Source organism: Monodelphis domestica, chromosome 7 (genome assembly GCF_027887165.1).
Source record: "Monodelphis domestica isolate mMonDom1 chromosome 7, mMonDom1.pri, whole genome shotgun sequence".
Taxonomy (NCBI): Eukaryota; Metazoa; Chordata; class Mammalia; order Didelphimorphia; family Didelphidae; genus Monodelphis; species Monodelphis domestica.
The window spans coordinates 63,637,763-63,664,466 of NC_077233.1; the positions used below are offsets into that span (position 1 = coordinate 63,637,763).

General features: G+C 40.1%; 1 protein-coding gene and 1 long non-coding RNA gene across 9 annotated transcripts in view; one reads left to right on the top strand and one right to left on the bottom strand.

The window, feature by feature from the left end:
- The window catches only part of CNBP (CCHC-type zinc finger nucleic acid binding protein), a 108,298-nt gene that overhangs the window by 29,181 nt on the left and 52,413 nt on the right, over positions 1–26,704 (top strand). The gene's annotated exons all lie outside the window — the stretch shown is intronic.
- Positions 10,316–20,214, bottom strand: LOC103103773 (uncharacterized). The gene is made up of 4 exons (XR_001623878.2): positions 19,745–20,214; positions 17,487–17,541; positions 12,874–12,963; positions 10,316–12,066 (listed from the first exon to the last, which is right to left on the bottom strand). It is a non-coding gene; the product is annotated as an uncharacterized LOC103103773 (long non-coding RNA).

Here is a 26,704-nt window from a genome sequence, read left to right on the forward strand (position 1 = left end):
GGAAGCCTTATTATAAAGCACTTTTTAAAATTAACTTAACCTAACATGTCACTTCCCCCTGTTTCAGAATACAGTTCTGTCATCTCCCTCCTTGGTCAAATGTCTTCCACGAAGTCATCTCACAGAAAGAAACTGAAAAAAAATCAAATCCATCCCTAAGTGCTTAGTGGATTGTTTCTCCTAGTGTCGATATGCATTCTATCTTTTAAAGACCCACTCACCTACATTTTCCCTTCATGCTCCAGCTTCTAAGCTTTGGGACTCCCAACACAATTAGCTAACGCACAGACAATTAATTACTCATTCTGAGAGACGAGTCAAACAAGTCTCTCTGAGGAGATATTTTAAATACATATCTCAAACATCCCAAAAGGCACCCCTAACTGATAGGCTACCTCATGGTGAGGAGAAAGCTGCTATTAGCTACAGCTTAAAACAGAGAGCATGGGAGTAAGAAAGAAATAACCCTAACAGTGGCGCTTTGCCAATGGGGTGGCTTTTTTTTTTTTTTTAAATAAACCCTTACCTTCCATCTTAGAGTCAATTCCAAGGCAGAAGAGTGGTAAGGGCTGGACAATGGGGATTAAGTGGATTTGCCCAGGGTCACACAACTACAAGTGTCTGAGGTCAGATTGAATCCAAGACCTCCCATCTCTAGGCCTGGCTCTCAATCCACTGAGCCACCCAGCTATGCTATCCCCCACCCCTAGTTGTTGTTTTTTTTTTTAATATTAAGTATCCAAAGTGTCCTGGACATTCACATAGCTCCAGTTACCAGGAGCCCAGTTCATGAAAGAGTCCAAGAAGAGACACAGACCCATTGACTTATTAGTGTAGAAACATTACTTAGTATAGTAACATCTTCCTTATCCAAAGATCTCTGGCAACTGTCTGGAATGTACCTGGGACTCAGAAAGGTAGAAGAAAAGGCATTTGAGCTGTCAAAATGAATTTCATGAAATCCATGCAATTCTCAACACAGCAATTCTCACCCCCTCCTTTTTTTTTTAAGCATAAAAACCCTTTCTTAAAATAAACAGGCTTACAAACATCCCTCACAGGTTATAGTAGTTGCACTATTACTGGTGTTTGAGAAAATAGAAGACAAAAGGATACTCTAATAAAAGATCAGAGATTTGGGGCCTGAATATATACTAGAAACAAGTTAGTCCAGATCTCTCATTTTATCAATAAGGAAACAGATGGAGGGAGATTAAAATGACTTGCTTAAGGAATTTATGTTTCATTGCCTTGTTGCCCCTGGAGGTGACCCTTGGAGCACTACTGTACTGGCACTAGAGTATAATAAGCAGCCCAAATTGACTGAGACTGCCATCCCTCAGCCTACAGAAGGCAGCAGGTCTCTCTGTTATCCAGCAAAGGAGTATCAAGTCACAATTATCTTCCAGGGACCATGCTTCTTGATCCCAAGAGTCCTGCTCATTCCATCTCTGCAGCTTTCTGAAAGGGCTGCGCCTCTGCTGTGGCTCTCCCAGGGTGCTTGGCCTATTCTCCCCCCCCCCCCCCCCCCAATGACACAGCTTCAGGGGCCAGCAGGGAACATCTGGAATTTAATGAGGAGATAAGATGGAATACTGCCCAAACATCTCTCAAGACCCCTCCCCCCCACTTGGAACTGCTTCTCCCCTTCGGTGATCTCCTTGGTGGGGTCCTGGTACTCGGCCTTCTGTGCCAACTTCCAAACATCTCATAAAACTTCCTGCCTCGGTCCTGAAAGAGTGTAGCTGTCTGCACCAGCCTGGGGGGTGGGGGTGGGGGGCGGCTAACCCCAAGGGAGCAGCCAAGAGAAGTGTAGAGGCAGCAGGGAGAGAATCTTTGCTCCAGGCTTGGGGGTCCTGCCTGTTGTCCATTCTCTGGGCCTCTGGCCTTCTGTGGCCGCTTACAGCTAGCCCAGCCTACAGGGTCTAAGTTCCAGTGTGGGCTACTGCCTCCCTTCCTGGTGCCCTCCAAGTCTGGCCCCTTAGAGCAGCTGTGGGGCCCCTGAGGGAAAGAACAGTCAATAAGCCTCTCTTTAGGGCCATTTGTCAGGCAGCCTAGGGTAAATCGATGGCTGTGCTGCCCTCTAGGCCTTGCCTCCTAATGAGGGGCCATCATCCTTCTAGCAAATGAGAGGCCTGTGTGTGCGTGGAGAAAGAGTGCCAGGAAACTTGGGAGACCAGGAAAAGCCACCTGCCCAAGGGAGAATTTAGCTGAGCCTGGAAGGAAATAGGAAGCTGTGAAACAGGAAGTCTTGGGCCTCAGGTCAATGGAAGGAGAAGGGTGTGGCCCATTCTTTCTTATGGCATCGTTCCTGTGTCTCTCTGTGGCATCAGGGCCATCTTGTTTCCCAGCATGTCGAAGATTTCTCTTCCCTTCTGTGGGAATTGTAGGATGGGAGCTCGTGGGGGCAGAGCCCAGGATTTCCTTGTACCCTTAGCCTGGGACAAGGTGCTGGCACATTGTGAGCCTGGGGAGGAAGGGCGGTGCATGGAATGCTGGGCTTGGAGTCAGAAAGACCTGAGTTCAACTGGGGCCTCCCAACTTGGGCAAAGCATTTCATCTCTGTTCATCTCTGTTCCCATAACTATAAAATGGGGATAAAGTGGCACCTCTATCCCAGGGCGATTGTGAGAACCAAATGAGATAACATTTGTAAAGCATTTAGCACAGTACCTGGCATGTAACTAGTATTATTGTTGCGAATTGTTATGAGTATTAACCATTCTTACCAATGCCATTATTATATAATTGTTGATATTATTTCTATAATTTACAACAATTAATAATGATACTAATATCAATAAGTGAATGTGGCCCCTCAGGTCCCTGCAGAGATGAAGGTGTGCAATAGAAACACCCACTACATGAATTATAAGAGCATATGTGTACATTTGAAAAGAAAAATCTATGTATATGTGAAGCCCCCTAGATATACTCTTCAGAGGCCTTTGCTTATTTGTTTTTTTAAAAAGCCTTATCTTCTTTCTTGAGATCAGTACTGTGTTTTGATTCAAAGGCATTGGTAACAGCAATGCAATGAAGGCCAAATGACTTGCCCAGTCTCACATAGCTAGGAAGTGTGTTTGAGGTCACATTTGAACCCAGGACCTCCTGTCTCCCTGCTTATTTCTTTTAATCACCAGATGGCATTGAGAGCCACTAGCCTCATCCACTTTGGTAGGAAAGGTTGGGAGCTGGCGTTGTCCCTTGATCTTCTCCTGGCATTTATGACCTACCATGACTGGACATGTCAGGAACATGCTGGGCCAAGCTTTCTGAGGTTCTCAAAGAGTAGAGGCCCTTCTGTCCCCCACCTCCACCCCTCTCTTGTGGGTGCCTGTATCTAGGCTGAACACTTATCTAGGAGCCGTAAATGATGGTGGATTTCCCCAATCAGAACCAGCTCTGAACCAATGTCTACTGCAAAATCCTGTCATATGAGAACTTGCTGTATACAGTTCATGTGATCACAACAGTCACCACCCCAAAGGAACAGACAAATCTTGTACTTTACACAGCAGAGGACACAATAATCAATACACATGAACCCAACAGGGCAAGTCATCAGAGGGTCAGAGGGGGTCTTGGCAACTGGGGGACCCAACACCTCTCATGGCTTGCTTAGGGTGTGAACTTGGGATTTGGTGCCAACTGGCCCTCTTAAGGTCTGACAATCATCTATTTGGTTCAGTGTCCTGCCCCTTCCTGGGACCTTTACAGCTTCTTTATTTCCGCTACCTCATGGGAGACAAGGGGAAGTAGATTCAGCAGCAGAACCTTCCATCCATGGGGAAACCTGCTGTCCTGGCACTCTGGTTTCCTTCTCCCATCTCTGGCCCTTAAGATCACTCTATTTCTGTGGCGATGCATCATTTCCTGTTGCATACAGCCTTTCATTTTCTCCATTTGTAGTTAAAGAACTGCACCCTCCTCCCATCTAATAGGAGATATATGTGGGATTCATATATGGGTTCTCAGACATCATTTTTTTTTAAGGCAAAAAAATAATTCTCAGAACCCTAGGGCTCCATAGCTTCTCCTATGGCTAGCTCACTGCTAGAAATGTCCCTGGCAAAATTCCATCAAATTTGATTATTTTATTTCTCAGCCAAAGCCAATTGGAAGGTTTGGGAAAGAGGTGCCATTAGAGGCAGGCACTTAAACTGCAGAAAAGAGAAAACTCATGGCAAGGGAGGAGAGAGAAAATTGATTAGGAAAAAAAAATAGATGCAGCAACTGAGGACATTGCAATAGAGTAATTGCTAATGTGATAATTGGTGTTTGTAATGCAAACTGGATCATCAAGGAGAGGTTAAATTCTTCTTCTCCCCTACTTCCAAAGGCAGGGAATTGTGTAATCCCCAATTATAAAAGGCTTTAACCAGATGAAATGGTTCAAAATCAAAATGGTTAAAGAGCTAAATTTCTTTGACCTGGAAAAATTCACCTGTGTGGAATCCCTCATCCCTCAGTGATGCTGAATAAACTTGGCATCGCTTTATGAGTGAATGTATGCTTGGGAAGCAAAGGCACTCTCAACAAAATGTTCTCTAGCAAATGAGATATTCTAGGCAGAAAGAAGGCTAGTAGTACTAGAAATGTGGGCAGGGAAAGGAAGGGGGTGGTGAGCTGAAAATGGCAATTACAAAAACAGTTTTCATGGGGGCTAATACTACCTGGTATTTTTTTTAACCCTCACTCTCTCTCTTAGTAACAGCTCTAAAACAGAAAGGCAAGGGCTAGGCAATTGACTTTAAGTGACTTGGCCAGGGTCTCTCAACTAGGACTGTCTGAGGTCAGATTTGAACCCTGGTCCTCCTGACTCCAAGTCTGACTCTCTATCCACTGTGCACTTAGCTGCTGCCCCTCTACCTTGTATATTTAATAGTCATTCATTCAAGAGTATAAAAAGAGACTGGTGATATTCCCTTTTGACTTCCTTTAATGCTTAAAACACACTGAAAGAGAAAAACAACTTTTTATTTGTATCTGAGAAATGGAGATTTAGCAATTAACTTGTCCAATATCATAGAATCATCTAGTCTTGTGGCATTCCTGAGGTTATGTGATGTAGTAGAGTGCTAGACTTGAACTCAGGATGACTTGAGTTCAGATTCTGCTTCAAATACTAGGTGACCTTGGCAAGGTTATTTACTTTTTCTAGGCCCCAAATGCCTTATCTAGAAAGTGAAAGGGCTGGACATGGTGAGCTCTAAAGTTCCCTCCAACTCTAAATCTATGATCTTCTTAGGGTTCAACCATTAGAGTAATTTTTTCCCATTTTATTTTATTTTAAAAATATTTCTTCCATGGTTGCATGATTCATGTTGTCTCCCTCCCCCCTCCCATCCCAATTGACAAGCAATTCTACTGGGTTGTACGTGTATTGTCACTCCAAACCCATTTCCATATTATTCATTTTTATGAGATTAATCTTATAAAACCAAAACCCTAAATCATATATCCATAAAATCAAGTGATAAATCATATGTTTTCTTTTGCATTTCTACTCCAACAGTTTTTTCGCTAGATGTGGATAGCATTCTTTTTCAGAAGTCCTTCAGAATTGACTTGGATTATTATATTGCTATTAGCAAAGTCTATTATATTTGATTGTCCCACTGTGTATATGTTTAATTACGGCATATAATGTTCTCCTGGTTCTTATTTCATTCTGCATCAGTTCATGAAGGCCTTTCCAGTTGTAAGAGTAATTGTTTTCCTAATATTTTACCTTATTTTTTCCAATTATTTAAAAATATAATTTTAACATGAGTTTTCTTTCTTATTTTTAATGCCTTAGAATCAATAGTAAGCATCAGTTCTAAGGCAGAAGAGCATAAGGGCTAGGCAATTGGGATTAAGTGACTTGCCCAGGGTCACATAACTAAGAACTGTCTGAGGTCAGATTTAAACCCAGGAACTCCTCTTTCTACTGAATTACTTGACTGCCCCTTAACATTTGTTTTCTAAATTTTAGGTTCCAAATTCTCTCCCTCCCTTTCTTCCTTCCTACCTTCCTGAGTCAGTAAGCAATTTTATATAGTTGATATCCTGTAAAACACATTTCCATATTGGACATGTTGCAGAAGAAGTAACATATCAAACATTGAGAAAATATAGTGAAAAACTGTATGCTTTGATTTGTGTTCAGACTCCGTCAGTTCTTTCTCTGGGATGGGTAGCATTTTTTTGTCACCAAGTTCTTCAGAATTGTCTTGGATCATTGCATTGCTGAGAACAGCCAAGTCATTCACAGTTGTTCATCCAAATATTGCTGTTAGTACGCATGATGTTCTCCTGGTCCTGCTCACTTCCCTCTGTATCAGTTCATGCAGGCTATAAGAGTCATTTTGAAGAGCCATGCAGCCACTAAAAACCAAGAGGAAGGGGGTGTGGACAAGCCATATGTAAGCAGAGCATGTGAGCCTGAGCTCAACAGGCAGGGTGTGGTGGGAGGGCTGGTAGCTGCTTGGAGTGGCAGCAGAGGTAGATGGGAGAAGTAGTAGGACTGAATGCAAGGTTCCACTCCCTTTCCTATCCTCAAATACTCCTTACAGCTGCCTTCAGGAGGTGCCACTAACAATGACCAATTCTCAGCTTTTTGTCAGTTCCCGCCAAAGAGCATGCTGCTGAGGCATGGGGCAGAGGCTGAGGGATGAAGGGAGAAGATCTCCTTCTTGTGGGTTTGACCTTGGAAACAGCTCTGCCTTTTTGATTCCTTGTCAGGGTGGCCAGGCTCTCAGCTGCCCCAAGGACCAGCTCTCTCAAAGTGGAATGGGTCCCCTTGGAACAAAGATTATCCATGATGGCCTGTGTCTGGCCAAACCGATCATGCTTTCTCGATTTGACAGTCCATCTCCCATTGCCTTGCTGTTCTCCAGGCTTGGAATTCATACCTTTATATCTACTTCCCAGAATCCCTAGTTTCTTTCAAAGCTCAGTTCAAATACCCCCCCCCCCACACACACACACACAATGATTCCCCCAGATGCTAGAGTTTCCTCTACAAAATATTTAAAATATTCATTTTGTATTTATTTTAATGTAAATATGCTGTCTTTCCCCAATAGAATGGAAATTCTCTTCAAAACAAAACAATACCTTACCTTCTGCCTTAGTATCAGTTCTAAGGCAGAAGAGCAGTAAGGGCTGGATGATTAGGGTTACGTAACTTGCCCAGGGTTACATAGCTAGGCAGTGTCTGAGCCAAAATTTAAACCCAGATTCTCCAGACTCCTGGTACTCTGTCCACTGTACCACCTAACTGCCCTTGGAAACTCTTTAAGGGCAAGGATTGCTTTATTTTTGTCTTGGAATCACTGGTACCTAGCACAATGCTTGGCACAGAGAAGGCACTTAAATACTTGGGCCACAGCCACAGTCTCAAGAAAAATGAATGTCACAGGTTAACCCTAGAACAGTTTCTGGCACATCATAACTGGTATTTAATAAATGTTTGACTCTCCAAAGTGTAATGGATGGATGCAAAGTGTGCATAAGTAGACTACAGCATATTACCAGGAAAGAATTGTTCAGGAGAACTGGCATAAAATTATTATCCAAGAAATGTACATACATAAAAGGAGGAGAATAAGTTTATTAGTGAGAGGGAAGGATAACTGACGGATAGCTCCTGTATTCCATTGGTACCTACACAATGGCAAGAGATATACAAGGCCCTCTACTGAGGGGCTTAGAAGATAACACAGGCAAGATTGTTGCAGAATTCAAGTTACTGTTACTGTTCTGGAAGTAGGGTAGGCTGGAGTTTCTTATCCTTTTTTATGTCGAGCTCTTGGGGACTCTATTGAAGCCTATAGAGCTCTTCCCCAAATAATGTTTTTAAATAAAAGAAAGAAATGTTAAATTTTGATTTAAAGTTAGTAAAAATAAAGACATAATATTTTGCAGGTTTGTGGATTCTCCTGAGATCTGCCCGTGAACCCCATGTACTAGGGAGTTTAAGAAGCCCTGGATTAGACAATACTAGTAGAATGGTTTGGTAGAGAGACCAGTTTTGGAAAAAAGCTCTTTCTTAGTTTCCTACTTTGATCTCTCTCTTTGCAGCTTTCTGAGCCCAGTCCTTTTTCAGTCAATAAATAAGAGCCAGCTATGTGTCCAACGCTGTGCTAGGCATTGCAGGGCATCAGAAGTAGCTCAGAATGAGATCCCTGGCCTTAAAGAGATTACAGCCTTATTAGGATCTAGGAGGATAGTTGTCTCAGGCTCTGTTGGGGAAGAGATTCAACATTTTACCTATTCTAACAGGTCATAAATCTAGGAAAAATACAGCTGATTGACTTAATTGGAGCCCAAAGGTGCATAAGAATCTTGGTTCTCTAGGGCTCTATCTTGTCTACAAAGGTACACTCAATAACCTCAGGAGGAAGTGGCCTCGAGTGTGCCATTTTATCAGGACTAAGAGCACCCAGACAGCCCTTTTCCTATATGATCTGTGGAGAGGCTCTTCCTCTCTAGATGGCTACCCTGCCTGGGTGGAGGTTGCTTCCTCATCTCCTCTGGCTAGCTACTGTTTTTCACTCCTGACCTACCACGGTCCCCCAAAGGACTTGTCCCTTCCTTATCACAATATTACTGGTCTGGAATTATTCTTAGAAACTATCTAGTCTAGTGTGTTCATTCTTCATTATGGAAACTGAAGACCAAAAAGGCATTTTTATTCCTCCTAATAAATAGCTCTGATGGTCCTCATTTTGCTTGAAACTGCCAGTGACTCCTCACCATCTACAAAACAAAGTATAAATTATTTCACCAAAAGTCCTTTTGGTAAGAGTACGCACAAGTCTTGCATAGAGTCAGGAACCTGACTTCCAGCCTCATGTCTAACATTTATTAGCAGTGAGATCCTGAGCAAGTCACTTCAGGTAACTCTGAGCCTTATTTTGTTTGTTATTTTTTTAATCTGTAAAATGTTAGGGAAAGTATTTGCATTCCCTATTTTATGTGGCAGTTGCTAAGAGAGTGCTTCAAGTACTCTATAAATTCAGCTGACATGTAAGGGCCTTCTGCTGCTGTCACATTGATTTTTCCAGCTTCATTTCCCGAATGCCTCTATGCCCTCCTGCTGAACTGGATCACTCGCTGTTCCCTGAATGCGCCCCAGACTTTTCTACTTTTGTGCCTTTGTTTATACTAGTCCCTCTCCCAAGAATGACCTTTCTTCCCCTCTCCCCAACTGGAGTGTCTCATTCTGGAACCTACCCTTCATGGCCCAAATGCTGTCCTTCCTCTGATGAAGTCTTCCTTAATCTTCTATACACTAGAAGTAAGCATTCTGTCTGCTGAACTGAATTTTGTTACATTTTTATGTTATAGATGACTGTAGATATTTATGTATGTATCTTATCTCCCCATTAGACTGTAAGCTCCATGAGGTCAGGAACTCCACTTTTTTCTTTGTATCCTTCAGGGTTCATAGCCTTACATAGAACAGGCACACAATATGTTGTAGTATCACCCAGCTAGGTGGTAAAATGGAAAGAATGCTGCACCCAAACTGGAGTCAGAAAGAATTGAGTTCAAATCCTACTTTAAAAATAGCCACAGGGACTCCATTTTGCCTTTATCTGCCATTTTGTGAAGCCAAGTTTCAGTTGCTTGTAGGTTACCTGATTTTGGAGAAGTCCCAAGATTATTCCAAAGGTGACCAGACTTAAATCATGCTGCAAGACTCCCCCTCTCCCTTCCCCTCGGTGTCTCCTAGGTCCTCCACCAATAAGAAGCCAGGTACTTGATCTCTGCATCCTAGTTTTCCTGTTTTTAACTCCCTCTACATTGTATATTAACCATATAGAAACTGATGGTTTGTGTCCTTGGCTACCAAGAGCCCTCAAGCATTGCTGAAGAAATGGTTGTCTGGATCTGACCACTTGCTCTCTTTATTGCACCAAGATGGGCCTCAGAAGAGGCCTTAAGTCATTTTCTCTTAGAATAATGGTCCCTACATCACAGTGAAATGGCATATGTTACGTGCTTGTATCAGTCCTAGGTGTTATCATCATCTGTTATCCACAGCCCGGGGGGGGCACCCTTTCCCCATAAAGACTCATGGAATCAGATGAACCTAGACAAATTACATAACTGAGAGCCTCGGGGAGTCTCTGGTCATGTGTGTGACTTAGCAAAGGACCAGAACATGAGGCCCATTGGAAGGAGCTGAGGCTCAGGCTCAGTCCCTGGAGGTGCAAGAGATGAAGGGGTCATCTCTGGATAGCGACCAGATCTGTCTAATGGATTGGCCTTTAAATGGTAGTGTTCATTCTCCTGAAAGCATATCTGAGAGTGCCATTTTTTCTAGGTGCATTTGCCTGTTCAAATTATTGCCATTTTTCTACCCACTTAAAACATGTGGGAAACTTTCCAGTATTTTGTGGTTCTTAGCTTGGGAGGTTTTTAAGGGTTCGTTGTAATTTGCAAAATTGTAGTTTGCTGTGTAATCATTTATGAGACTGTTAAAAAAGAATGATCCCAGAATGGATCCCTGGAGGATTCAAACATGAATACTTCTCCATCAAAAGAAAGACCTACTGGGGCAGCTGGGTGGCTTAATGGATAGAGTACCATGCCTAGAGACAGAAGATCTGGGGCTCAAATTTGCCCTCAGATACTTCCTAGCTATGTGAACCTGGGCCAGTCACTTAACCCCATTGCCTCACCTTCACCACTCTTCTGCCTTAGAGCCAATACCCAGTATTGATTCTAAGACTGAAGGAAAAGAAAGGATTTTTTGAAAAGCTCTGTTTGTTGTTACTCTTTGTTTAAGCTAGTTCTTTTTGTGTGAGAAAATATCCCATTACCCACAACTTCTTTATAACATCTGCTGGTGATGAAATATTGTGATTATAGAAGACAACAATCCTGATAGATGACAATCCCCAAAGGGAGACTAGTTAAATTGGGGTGATATTTTCTTTTTAATAGGATTAACTTCAGAGTTCATTTAAATGGTGACACCCTTCTTCCCTTACATTTAGAACGTATGTGCTGTCAAATTTTTTCAGGGACGGTGAAGGATCACCTGCGTACTGAGCAGATTTTCCAAACCAGAAGTTACGCGAGGTGGTCTGACATAGGAAACTTCTTTGGCAGAAGCTTATTTAAAGCATTTTTTCTCCCTAGAAATCAGTACCGTCTTTAAAAAAATACAGTAAGTATGGTGGTGACTGCTTGCTCTTTTGATGCACAAAAAAAAATACTCAGTCATGGTGCAGAAGGAGGGGGTGGGGAGAAGCAAAACCACAGGAATAGCTTTTCAGTATGTGTCCCTTCACTGCCACCCCCGGTACTCAGCCAGTGTTCTCTCCCCACCAGCGATGATGCCATGACTCAGCTGTAAAGAATTTGGGTCAGGGCCACAAAAAAAGGGCTGAAATTCAGGATGCAGGTTTTCCCCTCCTGTTTCATCAGAGGAATCAGTAGCAAATCCTGTTTGCCCAACACTGCAGATCAATTACAATATTTAAGGCAGAAACATTAGGATTTTATAAAAAATATAAAATTGTGTGTCTACTTTGTTGCAGGAGACAATTTCTGCTGCATTTTGTATTACTCTTATACTTTCTCGGCTGATCCAATGCTAGGATTCTGTTGATATAAATAAATGCAGGGGAAAAACTTGGCAAGGATGATGAGCTCGTTTTTGAACTCAACTGCCTTCCCTGACCAAAAGAAGGGGTAGTGTTTCATAGTAGAAAATGTATCAGGAGGGGGGTGGGGCTAATAAGCGTTTATATAGCAATTACTATGTGCTACTACAATGCTTTTTACAGATATTATCTCATTTAATCTTTACAATGATACTGTGAGACAGATACTATTATTATCTGAATTTTACAGCTGAAGAAACTGAGGCAAATAGAGGTTTAAGTGACTTGCCCAGAGTCCCATAGTTAGTAAGTGTCTGAAGTCAGCTTTGAGCTCTGGTTGTCTTGATTTCCACCCACTGAAGGCAACAATCCATCAGCTGTGTCGAGTTACACTCCAGACATGTTGTGTTTTGATGTATTTTTCTTTACTTTGCTGATTTGTTATGAAATAGGACATCTAATTGGGGTAACAAAATAGAGGGTAAGTTAGTGGGAGTCCATGCAAACTCACCATGTCCTAAATAGAGTTCATTATCCTTTCCCCCAAGCCTACCCCTCTCCCAGACTCGCCCATTACTGCCATGGATACTCCTAAGCTTCCAGTCACCAGGTTCTCAGCCTTGATGGCATTCTCATTTTCTCACTTGGACCAGCCCTACGTATTTAGTCAGTTGCTGCATCTCATCACTTCTCTCTCCACAACAGCTTTCAAATACATCCTCCCACAGCCACCAACCTAGTTCAGATGGTCAACACCTCTCATGTGGCCCATTGCAGTAGCCTCTACCTCAGGTTGTAGCCACTGCAGGCCAACGCCAAAGTGCTTTTCCTCAAGTTGGGTCTGGTTATAGAACAATTCCCAGCTGCCCCCTAATCCAAACACTCCCCATTTATTCCAGGATCCATAAACTCTTTGGTTTGGCATTTAAGACTTTCCCCAACCTGTCCCATCCTCCCTCTCTAGTCTTGCTTCCCTCTTCATTCTCTGCACAGCAGACACCTTGACTACTTGCTGCTCTTCACCTGCCGGAGTGGGTCTGGTTCATCCTCAGTCTATGGGTCCCTCATCCCTAGATGGCACTTTCATAGGCTGGAAAAGCTGGTTCCTTTCAACACTCAATTCTGTCACCACTATCAAATGAAGCCTTTCCTGGTTCCACATCTCCACCCCTAACCATGAAGCTGTGAGTGCCATCTTGTTCCAAACAACCATGTGTATACTGCAGATAAGTTTGTACTTATGTAAGTACTTGTAGTCACCCACCTTAGAATGTAAGCTCCTGGAAGGGAAGGACAGTTTCACTTTTGCCTTTGCACATACTGAGTGCCTAGCACAGTGCCTGGTTTACAAATACTTGTTGATTGATGGATTTATTGACAGAGACATAAAAAGAGAGAGAGAGAGAGAGAGAGAGAGAGAGAGAGAGAGACAGAGAGAGAGAGAGACAGAGAGAGAGAGAGAAAGTATAAGTAAAGCATTAAAAGTATACAGAAGAAGGGCAGTTAGGTATCATAGTGACCTGGAGTCAGGAAGACCTGGGTTCAAATTTGACCTCACACTTTCTAGCTTGTGATGTGTAAACCTCAAATTTCCTTAGACTTATAATTGTTGAAAATTTCACCATTGGGATATTTCATACTTGGAAAATTTCTTACTGATAGTCTATTGGAATGGGAACTCCATTGGCATGGGAGGTTCCTTCTCTTCCCTTCTTAAGATTACTTTAGGACAGAAACCCTTTGCTGAACAATGGAAAGGACTTTGACCTATGCTTGAGCATAGAACAGGAATTTCTTTGAGTCTTGATTGATTTTAGAATTGATACAATGGAGATACTCCACCCTATTCAGTCCTAATAGGATTGAGTAAGGGCTGCAGCCTAGATCAAAATTTAATTATTCCAATCTCTACCATACTCAAGTTAACAGGATTTAGAAAGGGCTGGAACAAAGGAGTAAAGATTTAATCATTTGAAAAATATGACCTTCAACAGACATGTGCAAAAGCCAGAAACCTCTGGGCGGTCCTGGGTTAAGCGAGAGCCTCCATTGACAGGGAAATTGATGAAGAGTGATTGGTAGATGTGAGGACTGAGGGGAACTTAGATGGTTTCCTTAAGGATAGCAAGGTCTGAGGACTGGAGGGGTTGAGGAGGTTTTGCTCTGAGTGAGGTGGCGCTGATGGAGGACTGAAGAGGTTGCTCTGTGGGAGGATCAGGAGAGAAGCCTGGCTCTGAAGGAGGAGAATTCTCTGGAAACATTTCTTGAAAGGAGGCTCTCTTGAAGGTGGAACCTGAGGTTGGCATGAGAAGCCTTACCTAGAGAGATCTTGGTCAGTTTTGTTTTTTTTTTTTTTAACTTGACTTCAAGTTTACAGCTGCAAGAACGGGAGTTACAGCACAAACTACGTGAACTTCATGAATCCGGAGCTGCAGTACAAGCTGGACCATTAAGACTTTTCTCTGCATGACCTGAACCCAGGAGATAAAAGTTTATATCAAGAATTTCAAGCGAACTGGAGCAACTCAACCTTCATGGAAAGGACCATTCCAAATATTATTAACTACTCCAACATCTATAAAGATTGGAGAAAGGGACTCTTGGATTCACTGCTCACATGTGAAGAAAGCATCTTCTGCTGAGACTGACTCTATCCTATCATATGAATTGTGACTCTATCTTATCATATGAATTGGAGATAATAATCCATAGACAAATGGATGCTGTATTTTTCAAGAATATATTGAATTACTGCTTTTTCTTTTTCTTCTTTTCTTTTTCGATCAGAATATTTGATTTTTTTCTCATTTTTGTACTGAAGGTACACATAATTAATATTAATATTTTTTCCTGCAGTAATACAAGTTAATATATATACTCTTGCTATAATATCAATATATGCCTAAAAGCTTTAAACTATGGGAACCTGCCATTTATTGATAAAATATTATAGGACTGTGATTAATGTTTGTGTCTGATTCCAGGAAAAGGGATAAAAACAAGGAGCACAGACTAAACCTGAATAGTGCCAATAGAGCACACATGAAATATTAAAGTGAGACTCAAGGTTGCGACGCTTAACTTATGTTTAAGTCGTAGGACTTCCTTGTATCTACACTCCTTTTGAAGTACTCAAACAAGTACAAAGCTTGACTATCATGCTGGCTCCCTATATCCTTGAGGAAAAATCAGACAAGGGAATGACATTTCCCCATCAAAATAGAATTCTAATTCTTTTCTTCTTATATTATGGCAACTTCCTGTAGTCTTGGCTACAAATGGCTAAGTGAAATATTACTGCATTCTGTCCTACATACTTGTGGGATAGAAATTACTTTAAACTGGACCTATACAAGGTCTATTTTGAAATTTTCTTATGTTTTTGATTATTTTTCTATTTTTTTGATAATTGACACATACAACCCCATACCTGAACATTGCATTCTGAGCTTAACTTGATATTTTTTTTTTAATACTTACTTCAGGGGGGATTGTATTTTAATTTAAAATCTAAGAATTTTTGAATTTTTTTTGTTTGAGATTTTATTTTTATAAAAATCCAAGACTTTTGTTTAAGATTTTACTTTTATAAAAATTTCAAAGATTTTGATTTTGTTCAAGAAAAGATCTTCAAGAAAGAAGCTTGAAACTTTTATATCCAGAGAATGAACTGTTGCAGAAAGATGCCAAAAACCTACACTTCATCAAGAAGATCAAGAATGAACTTTGGATGTGATTGATTGGACTGAACTTTTGATTGAACATTTATTGTAACATTTATGCCAAAAGGGACTGCCCCTAATTTGGCTTTCTGTCAATGCGCCTAGCAAACATTGGTTTTGCTTTCTTTTCTTTTCTATTTCCTCTCTCACTATTCTAATTTCTCTTAGAAAATTGAATATTGTGTATATCTTTAGTTAGAAGTGAATTTAGAACTACAAAATGATTATGTTAAATGATCAATGGGGAGACTAGTCTCCCAATGATCATCAGGGGGGATTGTAAACCTCAAATTTCCTTAGACTTATAATTGTTGAAAATTTCACCATTGGGATATTTCATACTTGGAAAATTTCTTACTGATAGTCTATTGGAATGGGAACTCCATTGGCATGGGAGGTTCCTTCTCTTCCCTTCTTAAGATTACTTTAGGACAGAAACCCTTTGCTGAACAATGGAAAGGACTTTGACCTATGCTTGAGCATAGAACAGGAATTTCTTTGAGTCTTGATTGATTTTAGAATTGATACAATGGAGATACTCCACCCTATTCAGTCCTAATAGGATTGAGTAAGGGCTGCAGCCTAGATCAAAATTTAATTATTCCAATCTCTACCATACTCAAGTTAACAGGATTTAGAAAGGGCTGGAACAAAGGAGTAAAGATTTAATCATTTGAAAAATATGACCTTCAACAGACATGTGCAAAAGCCAGAAACCTCTGGGCGGTCCTGGGTTAAGCGAGAGCCTCCATTGACAGGGAAATTGATGAAGAGTGATTGGTAGATGTGAGGACTGAGGGGAGGCAACTTGGATGGTGTCCTTAAAGATAGGAGGGTCTGGAGACTGGAGGAGGATTGAGTTTTTGGTCGGTGTGGTTCCTGGGCTCTGAGGAAGCTTGCTCTGAAGGAAGCTGAAGGTGGGGGCCTCTGAGACTGTTTCTCCATTTTGGACATGTGAGTGAAAGGGACTGATCTCTTTTCTTTGCCCCAGCTATCTAAGGGCTTGGGCCTTTTGGCCCAGCCTAAACAGAAGGGGTATTTAAGCCCTATTCCCTTCTCTCCCCTTTCTCTCTCTATATATATCTCTAATTCCTTTCTTGCTCCTATTGTAATTAAACTCCAAAAAAGGCTGACGGCTGACTTGAGTTTTTCATTTAGGAATTACATAGCTGATTCCTTGGCGACCTTAAATTAATATATATCAGTCTTTTAAAGTGATTCCCTTGTAACAGATGGTAGGCAAGGCACTTAACCCTATTTTGCCTAGACTACTAAAACAAAGTAAAGTTTTTTGAAACAAATATACAGAGTTTAGGGGGCAGCTGGGTAGCTCAGTGGATTGAAAGCCAAGCCTAAAGACAGGAAGTGCTGGGTTCAAATGTGCCCTCAAACACTTCCCACTCGTGTGACCCTGGGCAAGTCACTTAACCCCTATTGCCTAGCACTTACTACTCTTCTGCCTTGGAGCCAATACATAGTATGGATTCTAAGGTAGAAGGTAAGGGTTTAAAATATCGATATAGATATATATATACACACAGTTTATAAGGGGACATAGAGGGCATTTTTATTAATATCTTATTAAATTGAGAGGTTTTTGTTACAGTTTGTAATTTTTTATTTCAAAAAACAAAAATTTTCAGTTTCCTTTATAACCTTTTTTCCCTCTTTTTTATATGGAAATGTTTGTTATTGTCAGTGACTAAATCCCCAATAAGAAAAAATTTTAAAGAGAAAACAATCTAGTTAGCCAATCAATCAGTCAAACATTTATTAAGCACCTACTCTTGCACTGGTTAGAAGTCAGAAGACCTAAGGGCCTCTTCCCAGTTCTGTCACTAGATAGCTCCTGTGACCTTTTAGGCAAGTCACCAACTCTCTCTAGGTCTTGGTTTCCTTCTCTTTAAAGTGGAATTGGGATGATATAATAAGTATGGAATTGGAAAACTTATATAGAATTTGTTATTAAAATAAAAAAAATTTTAAGTAGAATCAGATTAGATGACATAGTTACCTTCCAGCTCTAAAATTCTCTGACTTTAATATGTTACTTTGCACAAAAATCTTTTATATTTTCTGTAATGCTCAACTAATAACAAAGTGACAATTTACGTTTCTTCTTCTATTCAAAATATTTTGATTTTTCAAAAGTTACCTTGATTACTTTTGTTGTTTATATCACCGTCATTTCTTCACAGTGGACGAGTCTCCTTTGAAACAAGGGAAAAAAACTGAAGTGAAAAGAACCAGCAAAATGAGCCTACATGTACTGTAAACAACATTCCTTGCCTTTTATTATTGTTGAGTTGTTTTCAGTTGTGTCTGACTCTTGGAGACTCTGTTTGGAATTTTCTTGGCAAAGATATTGGAGGGGTTTGCCATTTCCTTCTCCAGGTCATTTGGAGACAAATAGGGTTAAATGATTTGCCCAAAGTCACACAGCTAGTAAATGTCTGAGACCAGATTTGAACTCGGGAAGATAAATCTTCCTGACTCCAGGCCCTGAGCTTTATCCACTGTGCCACATAGATGCTTTAGTGTTGCCCTTTAGTGTTGTAGTAACTCATATTCACAGAGTGCTTTAAGATTTATAAGACAAGTCTATTAAAAATTATTCCATGAGGTGGAATGAGTGGGGAAGGAGAAGTTCAACTAAAAATTTTAAAAAATGTTAGTGAAATTTTAAAAAATTATTCCATGATATAACATTATTATTATTATCCCAGAGAGGTATAAAACTCTGTTTACTTTTAGATCCAGCAATACCATTACTAGATTTGTTTCCCAAGGAGAAAAGGGGAAAAAAGGGAAAAAAATTCTATATTCCATATTTATAGCATCTCTCTTTGTGGTGGCAAAGAACTGGAAGTGGAGGGGATGCCCATCAATTGGGGAATGACTGAACAAATTGTGGCATGTGAGTGTGATGGCATATGACTGTGCCATAAGAAACAATGACAATTTTTTTAAAACGTGGAAAGAACTACATGAGATAATGAAGAGTGAAATGAGTAGAACCAAGAGTACATCATATACAAATATTAATATTTGAAGAATAACTGATGAATATATTCACCTCTAGAAAAATGAAAACATGAAATACATAATCTCTTTGCTGGATAATGCCTTCTGTGGTATGGGGAGGGGAGGGAGGAACTGGGATACTTTGAAATAAATTCTATTAATTTCTTTAAAAAGTATCATTCTATGCACTTGGAGGGAGATGTATGTGGCTTGCCTATGGTTACATGGCCAGAAAGTGCTGAAGTCAGGATTTGATCCCTGGTTTTCTGCATAAGATCTGGAGCTCATTTGACCAGATAAGCTGAAAACATTGCCCAGCAAAGGATATGTATTGGTGGAAGAGTAGGGGTTGTTTGTTTGTTTTTTAAACCCTTACTCTCTGTCTTAAAATCAACACTGTATTGATTCTAAGGCAGTGGTAACAGCTAGGCAATGAAGGTCAAGTGACTTGCCCAGGGCCACACAGCTAGGAAGTATCTGAGACCAGATTTGAACCCTATACTTCCTATACATAGGCCTGGCTCTCAATTCACTGAGCCACCCAGCTGCCCTGAAGAATAGGCTTTTTGAAAGAACTTCTCTTCGAGCCTTAAACTCTGCAGAACTAGAGAAAATTTCCCATAGATCAAGGGTGGAGAAGGGAGAGAAGCTAAATTAGCAATGTGGGACTCAAACCTTCAGACCGTAAACTCAGTCTACATTATCTTGCCATTCTTACAAAATGAACAAGATAGAAATATGTTTCACATGATAATGCATGTATAACTCGGACCAAATTGCTTACCAGCACTGGTAATGGGGAGAGAAGGAGACAATTTGGATTATATAACTTCAGAAAATGTAGAAAATTGTTATTAAATGTAATTAGTAAGATAAAATATCGTCATAAATTATCTTGCTTTTAATCATGTCTTCACAAACCTAATTTTGGGGGAGTTAGGTGGCTTAGTGGATAGAGTACCATGGAGGACTTCAGTTCAAATTTGACCTGAGATTTTTTCCAGTGTGTGATCCTGAACAAGTCACTTAACCTCCATTGCGTAGCACTTACTGCTCTTCTGCCTTAGAACCAGTATACAGTATTGATTCTAAAGTAGATGGTAAGCGTTTAAAAAAACAACAACCAACCAGTGATGCTATTGTTCATCCTGAAAAAAATTTAAACCACGTTTATATCATAAATAATATCAGATTAAAAGTTAGTTGATATACAGGTATTGGTATTGTTTCCTAACCAATGGGTTAAATCCTGGTAGTCTGTTGGACTAACTGCTATTTCAGTTAGCTAGAAAAAAATTTACCTGAAATTTAATATGATTCCCATGTTGATTTATAGTCAACACACACACATATTGCATAATCATTTCAAAATAACATTATAATACCCACATTGGAAAGACTCCAGAAAGTTCTGAACTTTAACTGCTGGACAGCCAGGCAAGTTTCTCTTGGTAAGTGTGGCTTACTTCCCTACATCCCACATAGCTTTCCCCTTCCCAGGATTGTAGCAGCTTCAGATTTTGCCCTTCTCCTCTTGCAGGTCCAAATACAGTCTCAGCGGCGTCACTGCAGATCATCATTACCCAGCTCTTGGAGAGCTGGTGTCGTAGCTAAGTTTGGGACTGACCTCTAAAGAACTCGAACTGCTGTTGCCCATGAGTAATTAAACTACTCTTTCTCAATATAGTCTGTGCTTTGCTACTCAAAGGTCATCATCTCTAGTTAATGTGTATCAGCATGTACCATATCTACTGACCATTAGAAGGATCTTTTATAATTTGTTAAAGGAATGATAAAAATTTCCAGGAACTAAAAGATTATAAATTAAAATTTGGAAAAAAATGGCTAACTACAAAGTACTTTCCTTTTTTCCTTTAATCATCTAGTCCAACCCTCTCCTTTTATTATTTTTTGTTTTGAAAGATATCTTATTTTTCAAATTACATGCAATAATTTTCCATGTTTGTTTTCTGAATTGTCTCCTTGCCCTCTCCATTCCCAGAGCTAGTAAGCAATTTGATCTGGGTTATACATGTATTATCATGCAAAACATATTTCTATATGGTTCATTTTTATAAGAGAATATTAATAGAAAACCAAAACCCCAAATAAAAACCCAAATAAACTAAAGGGAAAGACAGTATGATTTGATCTGTATTCTGACTCCAACAGTTCTTTCTCTGGAGGTGGAGGGCATTCTAATAATGTATTTTCCATAATTTAAAGAAATGTCAGAATAGCTTTAGTAAGGATCATTTGGCTGGATTAATTGAATTGTTTTCTTTATGCTGTTGAAACCATCTGATAGCTAATGATAAGATACACAGTCAACACAGAAAAATTTGTGGGCATGACTTCATTACTCCAGAACACTTCTTGTTCAGTGGGGTTCAGTGATGTCCTCAAGGAATTCTCTCATAATACCTATAGCATAATTATGGACTATTCTTCAGAGTTATCCCTCTGGGGCATGCATCCCTGCTCTAAAATTCTATGATTTAGAGAAATATCTACTATATAAAGTAAGATATATCTAGAATTTCACTGTTGGTGGTATTATTCCAAACTTTTTTGTAAAATTAATAAAGGTCTTCTGGTAATACAAGATATAAAACAAATGTAATCAAGTAGATAAATTCCTGTAAAAATCTAGTTTTCTTCTTATTAAATCTTATAATGGAACTTTAATATTTGACATTAAATATATGTTAAATATTTATCTACATCACATTAATGTGGGTATATTAATATATGTTTGCACATGTATAGATATGCATATACTATAAATCTATATACACTTATGGCTTCTTTTTAAGCAGTCTACCTAGTGGAAAGAGTAGTCGACTCAAATCCTGACTTACTAGTTATTTGGATCATAGGCAAGGCATAAAGTTCTCTGATTCTCTTTCCTTATTGGTAAAATAGGGTACCCCTTCCCTGTGGTACCAAACTCATAGGGAGGTTGTGAGGTTTATATGAGGGAATGTTTGTAAAGCACTTTGCAAAATCAAAACATTATCTTATATGTATCAGTTATTCGTTTTCATCTCATTCCCATTTTTTTATGGATTTCTGATAAAAACCAGTTCTAGAAAAAAATTTTTTAAAGTTCTGGGACAAGTCAGCATCCTGACTCCTTTATAATTGATATTCTATGGAGTATTTATTATACAGGTGGTTAAAATAACTATCATTTTGTAGTTGATGAAAAATGTTGGCATTAGAGCTTTCTCTGGGAGTTTACTGATAACAGCTTAGAAATAATAACAGTAGCAGACAAGATTATGGGGATAACATGTACCACATGCTTATTTTTATACATAATTTTGATTTCTGCTTCAAGGTCTCTATATTTTGAAATCTTTTCATTCCACATAGTTTGGAGATTATGAGTATCTATTACAATGATCTATATTTAAAACATTCTTAATTTTGGGGGGAATCAGTCTCGTGCTTGGATGGTTATGGACAACAGTTCTGTCTCTGATAATGGTCTGGTTCAGTAATGTTTATCCCATGAACTCTCAAGGATATCCTTACCAAATCTGCAGATAACACAAAAGTACAACTAACACACTGGGCAACAAAGCCAGGATCCAAAAAGGTTTCAACAGGTTACAACATTGGGCAAAACATAGTAAAATGAAATGTGATAGGGATAAATCTAAAGTCTTATACCTGGGTTCAAAAAAATCAATTCTACATTATAGTAGGAGGAAATAGGTAACAGTTTATGTGTGAAAGATCATGGACTTGTTGTTTCTCCTAATTTAATATGAGTCATCAGTGTGAGATGGCAAGCAAATTTGACTTTGAACCACATTAAGATAGGTATGGCTTGCAGAAATAAAGAGGTGGTCATGCTGTACTTTGCCCAGATCAGACCATATCTAGTCTTCTGTATTCAGTTCTGGATACCCCATTTTAGAAAGGTCATATGGTGGTAGAGCACTAAACTTGAAATTTGAATACTACCTTAAGCACTAGCCTGGACAAGTTGTTTAATCTTTTTCAGCCTCAGTTTCTCATTTGTTAAATGTTCATTACCAAAAGATGAGTCTTCCTGAATCTAAGCCTAATCCACTCTGTCTACTGTGTCACCTCAATTCCCCCATTCTATTCTTGGATAATTCTAATTATTAGGATGGGGCAGCTAGGTGGCTCAGTGGATGTAATGCCAGGCTAGGTGTCAGGAAGACTTGAGTTCAAATCCAGCATCAGATACTTACTAGCTGTTGTGACCTGGGTCAAATCACTTCACCCTATTTGCCTCAGTTTCCTCACCTATTAAAGGAGCAGGAGAAAGAAATGGGAAACCACTCTAGTATCTTTGCAAAGAAAACATCAAATGGGGCCATAAAAAGTTGAGTCACCATGACTGAAAATATTAAATTTAAAAAATGGAATGACCTGCCTTAGGGCAATATTAAGTAGCCAATAAACACTGATTACTGATTAAGCTTCTACTATGTTCCAGGCATTGTGCCAAACACTGATGACACAAATAAGAAAAAGAAAGATAGCCCCTGCCCTCAAGAAGCTCACAGTCTAATGGGGAGGAGATAATAAATATACCACAGAGAATAGAAAGGAGGCAAGGAGGCTTTGGGAAGAGGGTTTTTTCTTTTGTCAGAGAGGAGAGGCACTGAGGGTACTTAGAGGTACAATATTAGGTATCAAAGCTGAGCCAATCTCCATGGTAGTGAATTTTCTGGTGATAAACTTGCCCTGGGTAAAAGCATGTTATTCATGAGTGGGAATCAAGCAGAGGAGCTGGTGGAAAGGGATCTGCCATCTGCCATAGACAGGTTAGCCATTATTATTATAATAAAATGGTGATTCTCCAGAATAATGAATGGCCTGCCTTAGGAGAAAACAGATTCCCCCTTCACTGGAGGTCTCTTGGTTGACCCCTTGTTGGCCAGGATATCATGGTAGTTTTGGTTTAGGAATGAGTTGGATGAGGGAGCCTTGGGGATCCCTTTTAACTCTGAAACTTTGATTCTAGGATAGTATTAAAGGATTTGGATCTTTATCAGTAGAAGTAACATCCCCATGTGATAAAATCTCTGAGCCATCTAAGGATCAAAGTAAAGAATGTGTTCATTAGGATCAACCACTGGAAAAAACAACAACCCAACCTAGCCTCAAATGCTTCCTAGCTATGTGACCCTGGGCAAGTCATTTAACCTCAATGATCAAGCCTTCATTGCTCTTTTGATATTAAGTAATTTTCCAGGTCATATTGACATTACTTCCCTCCCTAATCCTCTCAGCAGGACAACAGGCTCAGAGTGATTATGAGCTCCTATTCCACAGGAACCCCAGAAGATAGACAATAATGGTACAATGTTCTGTTTGCAGATATCTATTATAAAGCAGCTGCTTTCATATACATTTTCTTAATTAACCCTTGCAATATTTCTCCAGGGTAGACAGAGTAATGCAGATCAGAGAGGTTGGACAATTTACCCAAGGTCAGGGAGTAGTGGAGGCAACACTTGGTGCTCTGATTCAAGATCCAAATTCTTAGCTGTACATTGCTTTAGTGATAATGTCTCTAAAAGGAAAAACTGAACATTCTGGTACTTGAGGTCTGTATAGTTAGCTCTGTTAATGGCTAATTTAGGCCCACTCCTATGCATGGTTGTGATAGAGGAAGAGGAAATGGGGGTGCAGAGGGGTCAGACTTTAGGTTGAAGAAGATAATTGTGAGCCAAGTATTGAAAGTTATTGTGGAAGAGGAAGAGTGACCTGAAAGTCCATAGATGAACATAATAAAACAAAGGGAAATTCAGAGAAGAGAGCCTTCTGGAATGATGGTGGCAGGGGAAGGATCTCTGGGGATCAAGAAATATGCAAACTTTTCTACCTGTCTGGAGGTAGGAGAGAAAGGACAGCTAAGGTGCCATGTGTTATGGTGTCTTCAGTTTCAGGAAGCGCTAGTAGGTGAGAGGGACATGAGAGGAAATGATCTGGGATGAAGAATTGGTTTTAAAATGGAGGTTTCCAAAGGAAACAGTGGAAAGTGGTCAATAGACCCCAGGAGAAAAGTGATGGGAACCAGACCCATAGAAGGGGCCAGAGAAGGGTGCTGGCTGGTACAGTGCTCCAGCAGGAGAAAGTGTTTGCTTGCCATTGTTCCTTCTATATCATCCCCATCTAGTTCTTACCCTCTGGCCTCTTATATCCCCACCTCTTTTCATGTATCTTTCTGATGTCCTTGGGTGTCCAGCTGTGGCCAGATCATCTGTTCTCTTGCTAATTCCTGGCATTCTCTGACTACTGATATCAATACCTGTCCTCTGGCCTACTTGTTTGCTACACATAGTGTATTTGACTTTCTAGTTTACTGGCTCCTTACCCTGTGCCTACAAAGGTTCATACCATAAGTGAAGACACAAAACATTCCATTTTGCTGTGTACCATGAAAATACAAATTAGACAAGGGGAAACAGTAGCAAATAATGCAGTAAAATCACATGTGCTTGAGAGTTGGGGTGGTAGAATGGAGAGTAGACCTGGGAGTTAGCAAGATTGGGGTTCAAATCCTTCTTTGGATACACCAGCTGGGTAACTGTGGGCAGTTCCATCTCTTGGGGCCCCAGGTACCTCTCTGAGACCACAAATTGCAAAGAAGGCACTCATCTGTACTTGTAGTACTGCAGCCTTGTAGTACTGACAAAACTCAACAGATCTGACCTTATTATCTTCTCCCCCTAAATCCTACTCCCCTAAACTTCCCTATTATTGTCTAGGGCAACCACTGGGCATTTTCCCATCCCTTAGGCTTCTAACCTTGGAGTTATCCCAGACTCCTATCTTTCAGCCCCTGCATCCAAAGTCATTTGGCCAAGGCCTGTTGATTTCTCTCCCTGCAACATCTCTCAAATATGCTCCCTTCTCTCTTCTGACATTGTCGACTCTGATGCAGGCTCTTATCACCTTGCACTCAAGACTATTGCAATAGCTTACTGGTGTGTCTGTCTGCCTGTCTCCAGTCTCTTCCTCACTCCAATTAGTTCTCTCATCAGCCTCCAAAGTGATTTTCCCTAAATAGAGGTCTGGTCAAGTTACTTCTATACTCAATACATTCCAATGGCTTCCCATCATTTCCAGGATCAAAAGCAAAATCCTCTGGCATTCAAAACCCTTCACCACCTAGCCCCCTTATACCTTTCCATTCTTACACTTTACATGTCCTCACATACTCTTATCCAGAGATACTGGCCTCCTGACTCTTCTACAAACAAGATGTATTTCCTCGCTCCAGGCATTTTTCTCACTGAAACGATGAGGGGCTTGGAAAATAGATCCAAAAGAGATCAACTAAATGTACACTGTCTTTTGTCTTTCCTTGTATCTTCAGTGTTCTATACAGTTCCTGGCATATGGAGACATTTAATAAATATTTATTAACTGACCAACTGGTAGGACACCAAGTTTAGGGTTTCCTCAGAAAATGAAATTAATTTGGGGTTGTTGGATCCTTTACCTCCCAGTGATATTCCTCTTACTGCTACCTAACTCCTAGGCCTTATAGTATTAAGTCTTAAGTGTTTGGGGCCAGGGGTTATAGAGCTAGGAAGTGTCTGAAGCCATATTTAAACCTAGGTCCTCCTGACTCCAGGCCTGGTGCTCTATCCACTGTGCTACCTATTGGTTTCCAAATTCCCTTGTTGAGAGCCTTAAAATAGATTTAGTACCACAATGATGAATGATAATTGTGAAGCTCTCTATATAAACTCTGACTTTATCATGAGGAGCAAAAATTACAGTTTTGAAGTATCTTTCAAGACATCTTAAGGGTAGAGCCAGGAGAACCATAGAGAATTTAAAGTACCCCAGGATAAAGATGTGTTGGACCTACCTCAAACTGACTCATGAGCTGATTACTAAATTTGCAGTAGGAGCATTTATGCCCCAGAAAACACTATTTGGCTTGATTTATTGCTTTGCTAATTGTTTAGACTTAAGAAGGTGATGGAGAAAAAGTTAAATGATGAGGATCAAATTTAAGACTTTTACTAGCACACTACTGCCCCAAGACATCCTTAGGTGCAGGTGTTAGGTAGAGTATAACTTCTAGGGATGAAGGTATGACTGGCAGTAACTGATCTTTATTACTGAACAATATCAGGCAAGTAGTCAGGAGTCCCCCTGATACAAGTGATGCTGTTTGAATTAAGTCCTATGTCACCTAAGCCACCTGCCACAAGTATAGAGAAACTTTAAAGATTTAAAAATAAAATGATTTGCTATGCAAATGAAGAAACACCTCATACTGTGATCTGTTTGGGGTCTCCTACCTTTCTAAATTCTCAGTCAGAAGAATAAGAACTGTGAAGA